At 28.5% G+C, this 12,542-nt stretch overlaps 1 protein-coding gene across 1 annotated transcript in view; it reads right to left on the bottom strand.

Moving 5' to 3' along the window:
• Nucleotides 1-12,542, bottom strand: part of LOC111675998 (probable phospholipid-transporting ATPase IM) — a 72,203-nt gene that overhangs the window by 31,591 nt on the left and 28,070 nt on the right. The gene's annotated exons all lie outside the window — the stretch shown is intronic.

Below are 12,542 nucleotides of genomic sequence, written 5' to 3'. Positions count from 1 at the left end.
GTTTCTATTTTAATTCTTTGCTAATAATTTGCTTTGTTAATTCATTTCTATTTTAATATTATTTTGTGTTTATTTTAAAAATATTTAAGTACATGTTTTCTTTTACACTAAGAATTTATTTATAATTTTTACAAATATTTTTTTTTTTTTGTTTATTTTTGCGTTCGAGCGTTTCTTTCCAACATTACGCGTCTGTATTTAATTATTTATTGATAAACTTTTAAAATTTTTATAAAAAATTGAAAATTTTAAAACTTTTTTTAATTATTAGAGTTGTTGCTGTTGCTATTGTTATTTTTCTCTTCAACCGGTTTCATACTATAATCAGTTGATTGATGACTGACATACCTTTTGCATTTTAATTATTTTGTTAGGAAAAACACCAAATTGTTTACATTAAAATATTTGTTTAGGTTTTATTGTTTTTTTTTAATAAATCTACAAACATTTGTTTTTTATTATAAAATATTTCTTTTTAATTTCTGTTTTGTTTATTAGTTTTATGCCTTTAAAGTTGTATACTGCACTAATATTTGCTTTTAATTGTATTTATTGTTAAATATTTATTTGAAATGTATAAAACATAATGAAAAATTTTGCTGCTAAACTATTAGTCATTTTAGTGGATGAATAAGGCCTATTTAAGTGATTAACAAGCTATATTTAAATTATGAAATATTTATTTGTTTTCTAATTTTATTAGACATTTATTACACTAAATACTTTATAAAAAGAGAAATTCTAATGAATTTTAAATTACATCGAATTAACCCAGGAAAACCTTTACTTATTCGGTAAGCAGACAAGTAATATTGAAGCAATGTGGAAGTTCGCACTTTTGGAGTTTCAAATAATAACTGGTTACAGATGTGCTTACCCAGCTTTCTCGGTCTTTAACCTGGCTCTACAGTTTTTCTATTTATTAGTCTTCAAATGTTCTATATTTGTATATATAGTCTCGGATTTTTACTCATATCTCCGTTATTTATGGATATTCCCAAAAGCATGCCTAACAGAATTATTTAAGATTCGGTTCTCGCCGATATCTGGGGTTCTCTAAAAACTGATTTCAACAAACATACAGACAGACGGACATGGCTTAATCGATTCTATATAAGGATCCATAATGTATCTATGTATCTATAAGGATCTATAAGGATCCAGAATGTATGTAATTTTTAGAGTCGGAAAATTATATTATAGAAACTACAAACGGAATGACAAACTTATATATACTCTTCTCACGAAGATGAAGGGTATAACAAGTTGCAGAAAATCTACTTTTTAAGATTTTTCATTCAATCAGAATGTTATGTTTTTTTTTGTTTAATATTCTCTGCTATTGCCAATCAACATTTCACGTGAAATATATTCACACCTATCGCCAATCATCATTTCACTTGAAATATGTTCCCTTTTCACTTTTTTCGTTTACTAACTTTTTTGTCGTGAACAAAATTTCCCTGTTGTCAAATTTGTTGATGGAATTTTATAAACATTGAACAGTTGTTCCATACAAAATCAACTATTGTGAATGAATTGTACACAACAAGTTTACGATAGCAATTTTCCCTTCGAGGGAAATAAAAATTTAAAAGAAACAAAATTTTCACTTCTATTGGCGATTAGGGGTGATTCCTTTCACGTAAATAAAATTCCTCTGTTGTGAAATTTTCTAAAGAAATTAACAATGAATTGCTGTTGCATACAAAATCAACTACAGTAGTTTTCCGATTTAACGAACCCATATGTTGTCAGGCCTGTTCGTAAAATCGAAAAGTTCGTTATATGCAGTACTAAGTAAAACGTGGTTTTTTGATAGGAAAATAATTAAAAATAGGTACATAAAATATTTTTTAAATGTATTTTATAAAAATTAATTCTTTTTTTTTATAAAAATAGCACAAAACACAAAATTAAGAATCTTATATACCCACCTTCAAACCATATTTGTGTCGAATTTAATCGCTGTATTTTTAATTCTGTCATGAGCTTTAAAGTTATTTCTCGAAGTTCATCGCTATACTCGTATTTTTAAGCGAGTAATGAGCATTGAAGTAATTTTCTTGGACCGATTCCCATAAAATTTGTTAGAGATATTGGTTAGTACTCGGGGTACTCGTATTGTTAAGCGAGTATTGAGCGTTAAAGTCATTATCTGAAGGACGGACGGACATAGCTACATCGAATTAAAATTTAATAAGAACCCAGAATGTGTTACAGTTTTGTGTATAAAAGCAACGCTTGCTACAACTTAGGTTATTTGTTATTTCTGATAAATGTCATTTTATCTTCATTTAAATAATAATATTTTTATTAGTTCGTTAAACAGAGTACAAAAAACAAGTTTTGTTCGTTATTTAAGGTAGTCAATAGAAAAAATTAGCTTGTTCGTTAAATGCGATGTTCGTAGAATTGAATGGTCGTTAAATCGGAAAACTACTGTATTGTGAATGAATTGTTCACAGCAAGTTTACGATAGGAATTTTTTCATCGAGGGCAATGAAAATTTTGATGAAAAGATTTAAAAAGTTAATTGGTACTTTTTAAATCTTTTCCCTAAAGAACCTATAAGTCTGATAGAAGAAAGTACCATTTAAATGCGGAAAAAAGTACCGAAAACTCAACTTTTATAGATTAATTGAAATAATTTATATGCTTCCTGTTAAATTTTAAGATTCTAGATTTAAAATTATAATAGATTAAAAAAAAGTACCCGTTGTAGAACAAAAAGCACTAGTTGAAGAAAACAAGTACCAATTGATGTTCAAAATGTACCGAAAATTTACAAGTTTAGACTATCATAATTCTATATGTGTATACATGTGATTCTAGATTCAATATTATAAAAGTTGAAGGAAAAATAAGTACCAAAAAAAATTCACTCTTATAAATTTTCATGCCATTAGGATTCTGCGTGTCTAATGTACCTTGATGTACTTCTCTATCTTGGTGTTATTGAAATCTGTGAGAAAGAGTTGCTACCAATACATTTAGTCTGCCGGGAATATAAGATGTTGGTGGCTATTGTAATTTACGCCTTTCTTGGGAATGATTTGACATGCGGACGAACAAAGGCCTTAAGGGCACAGTTCCGGACTATGTCCCGTTTTTTTTTTTTTTTTGGAGAAGTACTTTTGGGGTACACTTGGTGACTGTCGTTAAACCGTAACTCGCAGGAAGAGAATATTGATTTTTATTTATCCTGATACACGGTAATATCTATAATTTGGCAAAAGTTCGGTGCTATTGCAGAGACAGCCTTACAGAGCAAAGACTGTAAAACTAAACAATAAAAATGCGACATCCTTATACCTAGAGTAGTACGTCGAAAGTTTTTTTCTTAATGAATGTTTTGGATGTTTCTGTCTACCGATTACATCTTTTGGTGCAGTTGACGAATCCACAGAGACCATCCTATCTGCATGGTGGTAAACGGAAGTGGTACTTTAATATCTCGAAATTTGCGCAGCAGGGCAGTAGTTGTTAGAGTTTAGAAAGCTCGAGTACTTGACCAAAATGCTTGAAAATGTAACGGCAGTGGGAAAGTACCACAATGACAAAAGGTCAACGCAGCAGGTGTTGACGTAAAGCACTCTGGTGGATTAAAATCCATTGTAACTTCGATAATAATACGTATAAATTGATTTGAAGATATTTAGTGATCACCCAAAATTTAATTTCTTGAAACATACATATTTTAATTGAAAAAGAAACAAAAAATCTATCTTTTATGGTGAAGCATCAAAAATTTTGCAAGAAATACTAATAATGTACGTTTCTTTAATAAAAATATTGATTATATTTTACTCATCAACAATGCTCATCCTTTCCCACTCAACACAACATTCTGACTAACAGGGCGTATAGTTTTTTATAAGAAAATAATTAAATATTACTCATACGTAGGGTTAAACAATAAAAAAACTGGAATTTTTTTCTCAAATATTGCATTAATGTTTTTAATATTATTAGTTTGTTTTTTGTAGCTTGTAACACACAAAAAAGTGAACAAACTACCACTGCAATACCTTTGGCTTTTAGCCAAAATATCAATTTTCATTAACAATAAAACAAACATGCCAACTAAAACAGTAGGGAAAAAAACTGTCAAAGTTAGCAGTTTAAAAAAAGAACAAAAAGCAAAGGTTATTACCCTTTTTTTAAACGGTTACGTCTAGTAAACCTAAAAAAAAAATAAAACAAAATGAACAAATAATTGTATTTTGTTTATTTGAAACATTTGAAAGTGTAATTAACACAAAATATTCTAAAAAAAAAACATAGACAACAAATTACCTACGATATCTTATCAATTGCTGGTCATTAATTTGAAATTAAAAAAATCAAGCAAAATATATACCATCTAAAGAAATTACAAAAAAGGGTGTGTGTTTTTTATTGGTTTTTGTTTGATTTCCTTTTTTTTTTTTGTTTACGCTGAATTAGCAATTTGTGATAACATGTGTTTGATTTATTATTACTAATTAATGTCGTTAAAAGAGGGGGACAACACAAGCCTATTTTTTGGCGCTTAGAAGTATTGTTTTTAATAAAGTATGAAAAGATTTAGGTTGTCATGCAAATATTTATAAGGTATATACTTATGTATGTTACTAATCAGCATTGTATTTATGCTAAAAATGTTGTAAACAAAATGATTGACATACAAATGACTTAATATTTTTTTAATATGTACATATGTATGTATACTGTTTGTCACTTTAGATTAGGTATATTAGAATTATAATGAAATGTTATTTTTATTATTTTTAAATATATATTAGAAATATTTCACTATAAAATCAAGTAAGAGTTCTATATTCTCTTTTGCCGATTTTTATACATATATCCTTAAACATAGTGTTTTTAAAGAAGTGGATTTTTTTTAATTTCAAACTCTTTAAAACAACAACAACGCAAAGTATGCAAAATACGAAAAAAATATGGTCCTACACCCATCTTAAGGTATGTTTACCAATCGTCTTAGAATCACTTTAAGAGTCGATTAACCTATTTCCGTTCGTTTGTGTGTCCATATAAATCTTTTGGACAATTTTTAAGTTAATTTGGTGAAATTTAGCAATTCTTTTGGACAAACTCTATTGAAAATATTTGAAAATGGAACATTATTTCACCAACCTCCCATACGACCACTGGATAAGCTTCACTGACGACTCAACACCGTCCCATTGTGAATCTTACATGCAGGTGGCAATTTTTGTACATGGCTGTGTTGGTCCATGTACATGGCATGTAGGGTAGAAAGGGGACCATACGCCACATTTTTTTGAGGCGGCCTCAAATTAAAACCACAATACATACTCTTAATTTTTTTCTTGATTCGGATACTTAGATATGTTGGCTTTAGTTTTATTCCTTTCAATCTTTCCTAAATCATCCTCATGTACATATATTTTTACTTTTCCGCACTGACCAAAAACAGCGATACTGCCCCATCCATGGGGTAAATTCGCCAAGGGGATGGGACAGATTTGTCATTAGTAAAATAAAAGAAAAAATTACAAAAATAAAAACTTATTTTGCTGTTTTATACTTTAATTCATTAAACAAAGTATAATAAACCAGATATTTATTGTTTATTTCAAAATTTAACAAAAAAAAATTAAAACAAATTATTACTGATTTTTCCTATATTTTAACCCCACGGGCAGTTCTGGGGTTTAATTTCAATTTTTTTCGGGCTTCAAATTATATTATCGAAAATATTATTATGTCTTACTGTTCACTATTATTGACGTTCTAATACTCAAAAAGTTAGCTTCAAAAGTTAGCACAAAAAGTTCACACAGTGAAATATTTTCACAGCCCTTTGAAAAACAATTAATCATGTCTGCCCCCTATCATATTTAAAGTTAATGTTTCAAATTTTCAGTGATGATAGATAATCGATAAATGAAAGCAAAATTTGATAATTCGATAAAATCGATTACTCAGTTTTCAAGTTATTCACTATTGGCAGATATGCCCCTATGGCGTATGATCCCCTTTTTACCCTACTACTAGATGACTTATGTTGTTTCTGCAAAATCACATAGTGACGTAATTGGTGGTTTGAAGAACACATATCTATATTTTATTAGGCAGGTTTTTTCAGTGCCCACAAGGATCTACTGCGATAATCTGAACATGTTTAGAGTAAACTTCAACACACTCAATTATAAAGAAAATCAAAATTCCGCAAAAGTTTCATCAACTCCTAGAAACTAGAAGCGCTAACAGAAATTTAGACCGAAAGTTCATATTTCACCGTGTATGAATCATTTAACAAGACATGCCTTCCTGCAAATTTGGGTTAAAAAGCCACTACGTGGATCCTGAAGAAACCTTAACCAACTGAACAGCCAGGATAAAGTTCTGCGTACAACTAGCCACCCGTAGTATCAGATTATGTAATGCTCTGTTTCGAATCCATGTCAAATCATGGATTCGGATTAGCAGACTAAAGGTACTCTATACCCCGGGATTGCAATGTTGTGTATGTTGAAATCAGTTTTCAGAAGATTTCAAATATCTGCAAGATCCGAATCTTAAATAAATGTTTTCAAGAAGAACGATGTTTGAAATTAGCAAAATCTGTCCATAAATAACAGAGATATGACAAACTCTGAAAATTTCATTAAAAATTACAATTTGTATGCATTCTTTGACAAAACGACAAATAATAACAACAAACATGATAAGCTTAGTTTGCTTTGCAAACTAAGGGCGGGTTTCTTACTACTCAGTTAAAATAGGCTTAACTTGCTGTTATATTAAACTCGGAACAAATTTAGGCGGACTTTAAGCGATGATTGTGTTTTTCAGTTATGTTTCTAGAATCAGTTAACTTTATTAGTATTGCCAACTTTTCAGTCAAAAATATTGACAAAGAACATCTGGTCTGTTCCCACTTATAACATAGGTTTAATTTACTGATTATTGAAAAACACAAAACATATATTAAACCAGGTTTAACCAAAGAATGAAGATTATCTTTATCAGAAAAACCCGCCAAAAGCAACATATAACAAGAATAGAGATGTGTGTTGTTATTGCTTAGAAACACGACCGGAGTAAGTAAGAACCAATAAAAAGGGGATATTTGGTACTTTTTTGAACTTGTAAAGGTACTTATATAATAAATAAGGCAGTAAGGAGATCTGATATAAAGAGATTTTAGGTACTTATTCAACCTTTAAAAGCATGTAAGGCCCGGAGTAAGGTAGTACCTATAAAAGAGGATTTTTTTACATTTTCGTTTTTCAAAAGGTACTTTTTGAATTTTCTAATATATTAAATCAAGAAACAAGAAACTAAGCATGTAAAGCCTGGAATAAGATCGAAGGGAATATACAACGCCCTGATTAAATAAAATTCTATAAAATGTCTCCTTTCGTCAATCATTATGATGTTCTTATTAATTTCTTTTCCCTAGCATGCTATGAATCGAGACCAAATTGTCAATAAGTTTTTTATCATTGGTTTGTGATTTATTTGTTTACACTATTTATTTGGCATTCAATGAACCCAATAAAGAATTTAATTTATTGAAATTCTTCTAACGTTTACGGTATTTAAGAACTTCTTAACATGCAACGTTTAACTTTAAGTCAATCTAAAAAAAAAATATAAAGGTATAAAAGACATAACCATAACATGCAGAAGATAAAATTTCTAAAATTTATAAATTTCAAATGAAACACATAATTTAAGTCACTAAAGATTAAATTTCCTGTCAAATATACTGTTTGTCTTATTTAACGTTTCTAATGAATTTTATAAATGATTTTATATACAGCTTTTAAAACCAAATGCGTAGAAAATTTTAAATGTTAAAAAAAATTTATAACAGAAATTAAGCTGCCAAAAAAATCTGATAATGTAAACAACAACAATACCAAGTGAAATTAGAAAAAATAACCAATAAAAGGCAAAATGAGAAAATGGCAACGAATTTATTGATTTTCCATTAAAAAAATAAAGAATTTCAAAGACGCCAAATGGCTAAAATGGGGTTTATATACCTACGCACAAATGCATTAAACTAACTAGTGATACTTGTACAAATTAAAGAGTAAACAAATTGGAAAACAATTTGTAAGATTTTGATTAAGAAAATAGATGTTTTAGTAAAACTATTAAAATAGCAATATAACAGTTTACTACTTGCACAGACATGTTGCTTTTAAACAATATCGATTGCTGTGTATGGCAAAGCAATTTCATTAAACAATAAAGTTGTAAACAAAAGAAATTTAATTTAATAATTATAATTAAATATTTACATTTCACACTTTAAATAACAGTTAACCATATAAATATGTATTATAGATTCTAATAACGTATTGGAATTTCCTAACTGTTTACTTAAAACTAACTCAGTTTCCTTTATAATGGAATGCATATGTATGCATCAATATGTCAACAATATGTAATGTAAATTATAATTATATTAAGATTCCAATTACAAAACGGGCTATGTTAGAAAACTGATTAGCTCATCCTCTTTACGCAAAATAAGAAGATGAATAAAAACTAAAACTATAAGAAAAATAGCAAAAACTCCTACTATTTCCGTCGTCTAGTTTAAATTACTCGTATAACACATGCAATTTACACACAGAGAAAAATAGGGTTAAATAAAAAAGATTATAATTAGAGTAGTTGACAATTACTTGTGATTGTAATTGAAGTTTTTCCAATTACAAGTACTTGTAATGTGTAATTGACCAAAAAATAGTTATAATTACTTGTAATTGAAGCTTACCAATTAGAATTATTTATACAATTACATGTAATTCATGTTTACCAATTACAATGACTTGTACAATTACAAGTGCATGTAATTGGCAAAACTTCAATTAAAAGTAATTGCAATTGGCAAAACTTCAATTACAATTACATTTGAAGTAATTAAAAAGTAAATAATAGCTCTCAAACCTAGATTTCAGAAATCATTAGATAAAAATTATTCAAGTTAACCAATTACATTTACAAGTGCATGTAATTGGCAAAACTTCAATTAAAAGTAATTGCAATTGGCAAAACTTCAATTACGATTACATTTAAAGTAAAAAAGTAATTGTTATGTCTTAAGTAATCCAGTCTATGGATTAATCCAAGGATTAGTTTATGAAATAGTCTAAGGTTCAGCCTATCCGTCTTTGGATTAATATAAGGATTAGAATATAGAGTAACGACTAATCTGTGAATTAGTCTTTAAACAAGTCTATGAACTAGTTTCAGGTCTTATTTATGTACTAACATACTTATGGATTAATCTATGCCCTAATTTATAGATTAATCGATGTACTAGTCTATCAAATAGAAATGCACTATTCCAAGGGCTAATCTAGTGAACATGTCAAACGGACTAGAACATTGCCTAGTTTGTAGAGTAACATATTGACTTATTCATAGACTAATCAACTAGACTCAAGGACAAGTCAATGGATAAGTCAAGTAGTAGTTTATGGGTCGAACTATAGACTTGACTAAGATCATGTTTATAGACTAGTCAGTTGACTATTACACTTATATGTTGATTAATTTATAAAATTATTTATAGATAAATGACCTTTGAATAATCCGTTATCTAGTCCATAGACTTACATATCGGTTTGCAAGTCTATCGACTCACATATTGACCAATGTATGGACTTATCTATTGACAAGTAAATAGAATAATTTAAAAACTATTCGATTGCCAATTTTATGTACTAGTCCATTGACTTGTCTATAGACTAACCTATGATACAAGTCTATAGACTTTAAACTGCAATCATTTTTTTCTCTAAGTGCATGTAATTTACAAGTGTGTTTACATAAATAATTTCTGAACTTAAGAATAATATTTACATGTACTATTACGAATCTGACTGTCAGTAAGTCGGTTTGCCAAGCAGACTGGCAGACTGCATCATAGTATGGGTATGGCACCAACATGACACAAAATTACAGAACAAAACAAAAGAAAGAACAAAAAAAAAAACGAAGATTAATGTACATAAATTTACACTTGTTAGTGTGCGGATGACATTAAAAGAGAGAGGTGGATATGATGAGTTTTTTTTTGCGTATTTATGTGTTTATATACAGTGTGAAATATAAAAGATCAAACAAAATATCTGTAAACTAATACATACATATCATCAAAGTGTTTGAAAAGAAAGGAAAATTACTAGAAGTTATGTAGTAATTGTTATGTTTAATTTCTTTCCATAGGTAAAAATGTATATTTCTAAATATCAAAAGATGGTGATGATTTAAACCTTTAATAACTTACGAAATATTTTTAATAACTATTATAAAAAATTTTAATTTCTTCCTCTAAAAAATTCACTTAAAACATTCATGTTTTAAATAGGAAATAAATTCACAACAGGCATGAAATCACCGTCTAGTCAAAGATCATAAAATAATAACATTAAAACAAACTAAGTAGATAAAAGAAATGGAAACGTGCAAAAATTTACTTTGAACACCACTTTTCTCAAACTATTTTTATAATATTATTTTGTCTAGCATACGTTGTAATATCAAGGGTTTGTTAGTATTTCCGCTTTTTGTTTTAGACTTTTTTTGCTCTTTTCCGTTGGTAATGTTTTTTCTTTTCTGAATTTTTGCAACACTTTAGGGTTGCAAGGGCCATTAAAACATTTGTGTCTGTAGTAGATTTCGGACTGTTTTATTGAATTGTAATTTCGCTTTTTGTTGTATCTTAACCTTGGCATAAACATAATGGCTTAATAAGGAATCGTTAATAATACTAGACCTTATAAAGAAATGTTTGTTGTTTGTTTCTAGTCTATAGTATAGTCTATAGTTTGGTCTATAGTCTAGTCTATAGTCTAGTCTATAGTCTAGTCTATAGTCTAGTCTATAGTCTAGTCTATAGTCTAGTCTATAGTCTAGTCTATAGTCTAGTCTATAGTCTAGTCTATAGTCTAGTCTATAGTCTAGTCTATAGTATAGTCTATAGTCTAGTCTATAGTCTAGTCTATAGTCTAGTCTATAGTCTAGTCCATAGTCTAGTCCATAGTCTAGTCCATATTCTAGTCTATAGTCTAGTCTATAGTCTAGTCTATAGTCTAGTCTATAGTCTAGTCTAAGGTCTAGTCTATGGTCTAGTCTATAGTCTAGTCTATAGTCTAGTCTATAGTCTAGTCTATAGTGTAGTCAATAGTCTACTCTTTTTATAAAATTAGGTTTTTTAGGTTTTAGATATTAGTTTTTTAATCACTATAAGAGGGTTAATGATGACTGCACCCCTGTATGTGATATAATAACCAGTGTTTAAACATAAGTATAAGCAAATAGAAAAATACATATGAATATATGTAATATGTAAACACAAAAAAACACGAAAAATAGTTGGCAACAAACCACTAACAAAAATGTTTCTATAAAAAATATAAATATATTCATGTAACACATAACAACAAACTTTTTGGTCTGATACATAAAAGTTCCAGGTAAGTCATGGTCAGGTTAATTTAAATCTAATATCCTTAAAAGTCAACTGGTTATTAAATTTACCAATCGATCTGAATTTCTTGATTTTCTAAAGAAAATCAGAGTTGTAGGGTATTATATAGATGGTTTATACATTTTTGTCTATTTAAAACTACTTAGTCGTGGTAGTAATACCATTCTTTAAAACAAATAGACAAAATATTCCCTTAGGGGCTAGAATTTTCTAGTACATATAACTAGAATTGAGTTTCGTTATCATGTTTTTAGTACTGACCAGCTGTAGGGGGTTATTACAAGTTCGACCGAAAGGGAGAATAAAACACACACAAATATATATATATATATATACAATATATTATTCTTTTATTGTATTGTTTGCCATATTTAACAAATATTTTTCTGGTTTGTGCCACAACATATTTCTTCTTGTTGTCACTTGTCAATACAGTTTAGTTTAGTTGGTTTCTGTCAAGTTTTTTTTTCTTTTTTGGCTAAATACACAATAATTCGTATATATTGTTAGAAGGCTTGTTACAAAAGTAATGTTTTTTGTCCTAAAACTAGAAAATATTGTTTAAAAGAGACAACAACAATAAAGGCAATTTTTCAACTATGTTTTGTGTAAAATGCAATGAATTTTACCCTGACGAGGGTAAAAACGTTAATATAATAATTTTCAATAAATATATTTTAAGTGTAAAAACTTTGTGGTTTTTTTAATTGCCCTAGAACAATTTAGAATTGCATGTGTGCATCTGTCAAATTGACAGCTGTCATTTAAGCAATTGTTACCAGTTTTTACAAACTTACTTAAACACAATAAACATTTGCAACGATAAACTTTTTTTTGTAATGAAGTGGTTGATTCGAAATTTTAAATGACAATGAAATATGAAATAGCGCACTCTACGGACTAGACTATAAATTAGACTATAGACTAGACTATAGACTAGACTTTAGACTAGGGTATAGACTAGACTAAAGACTAGACAATAGACTATACTATAGACTAGACTATAGACTAGTCTATAGACTAGACTATAGACTAGACTATAGACTAGACT

The sequence above is a fragment of the Lucilia cuprina genome, chromosome 3 (genome assembly GCF_022045245.1).
Source record: "Lucilia cuprina isolate Lc7/37 chromosome 3, ASM2204524v1, whole genome shotgun sequence".
NCBI classification, from domain to species: domain Eukaryota; kingdom Metazoa; phylum Arthropoda; class Insecta; order Diptera; family Calliphoridae; genus Lucilia; species Lucilia cuprina.
The sequence above is the reverse complement of the archived record's forward strand: the minus strand, read 5'-3'. Positions and strand labels throughout refer to the sequence as shown.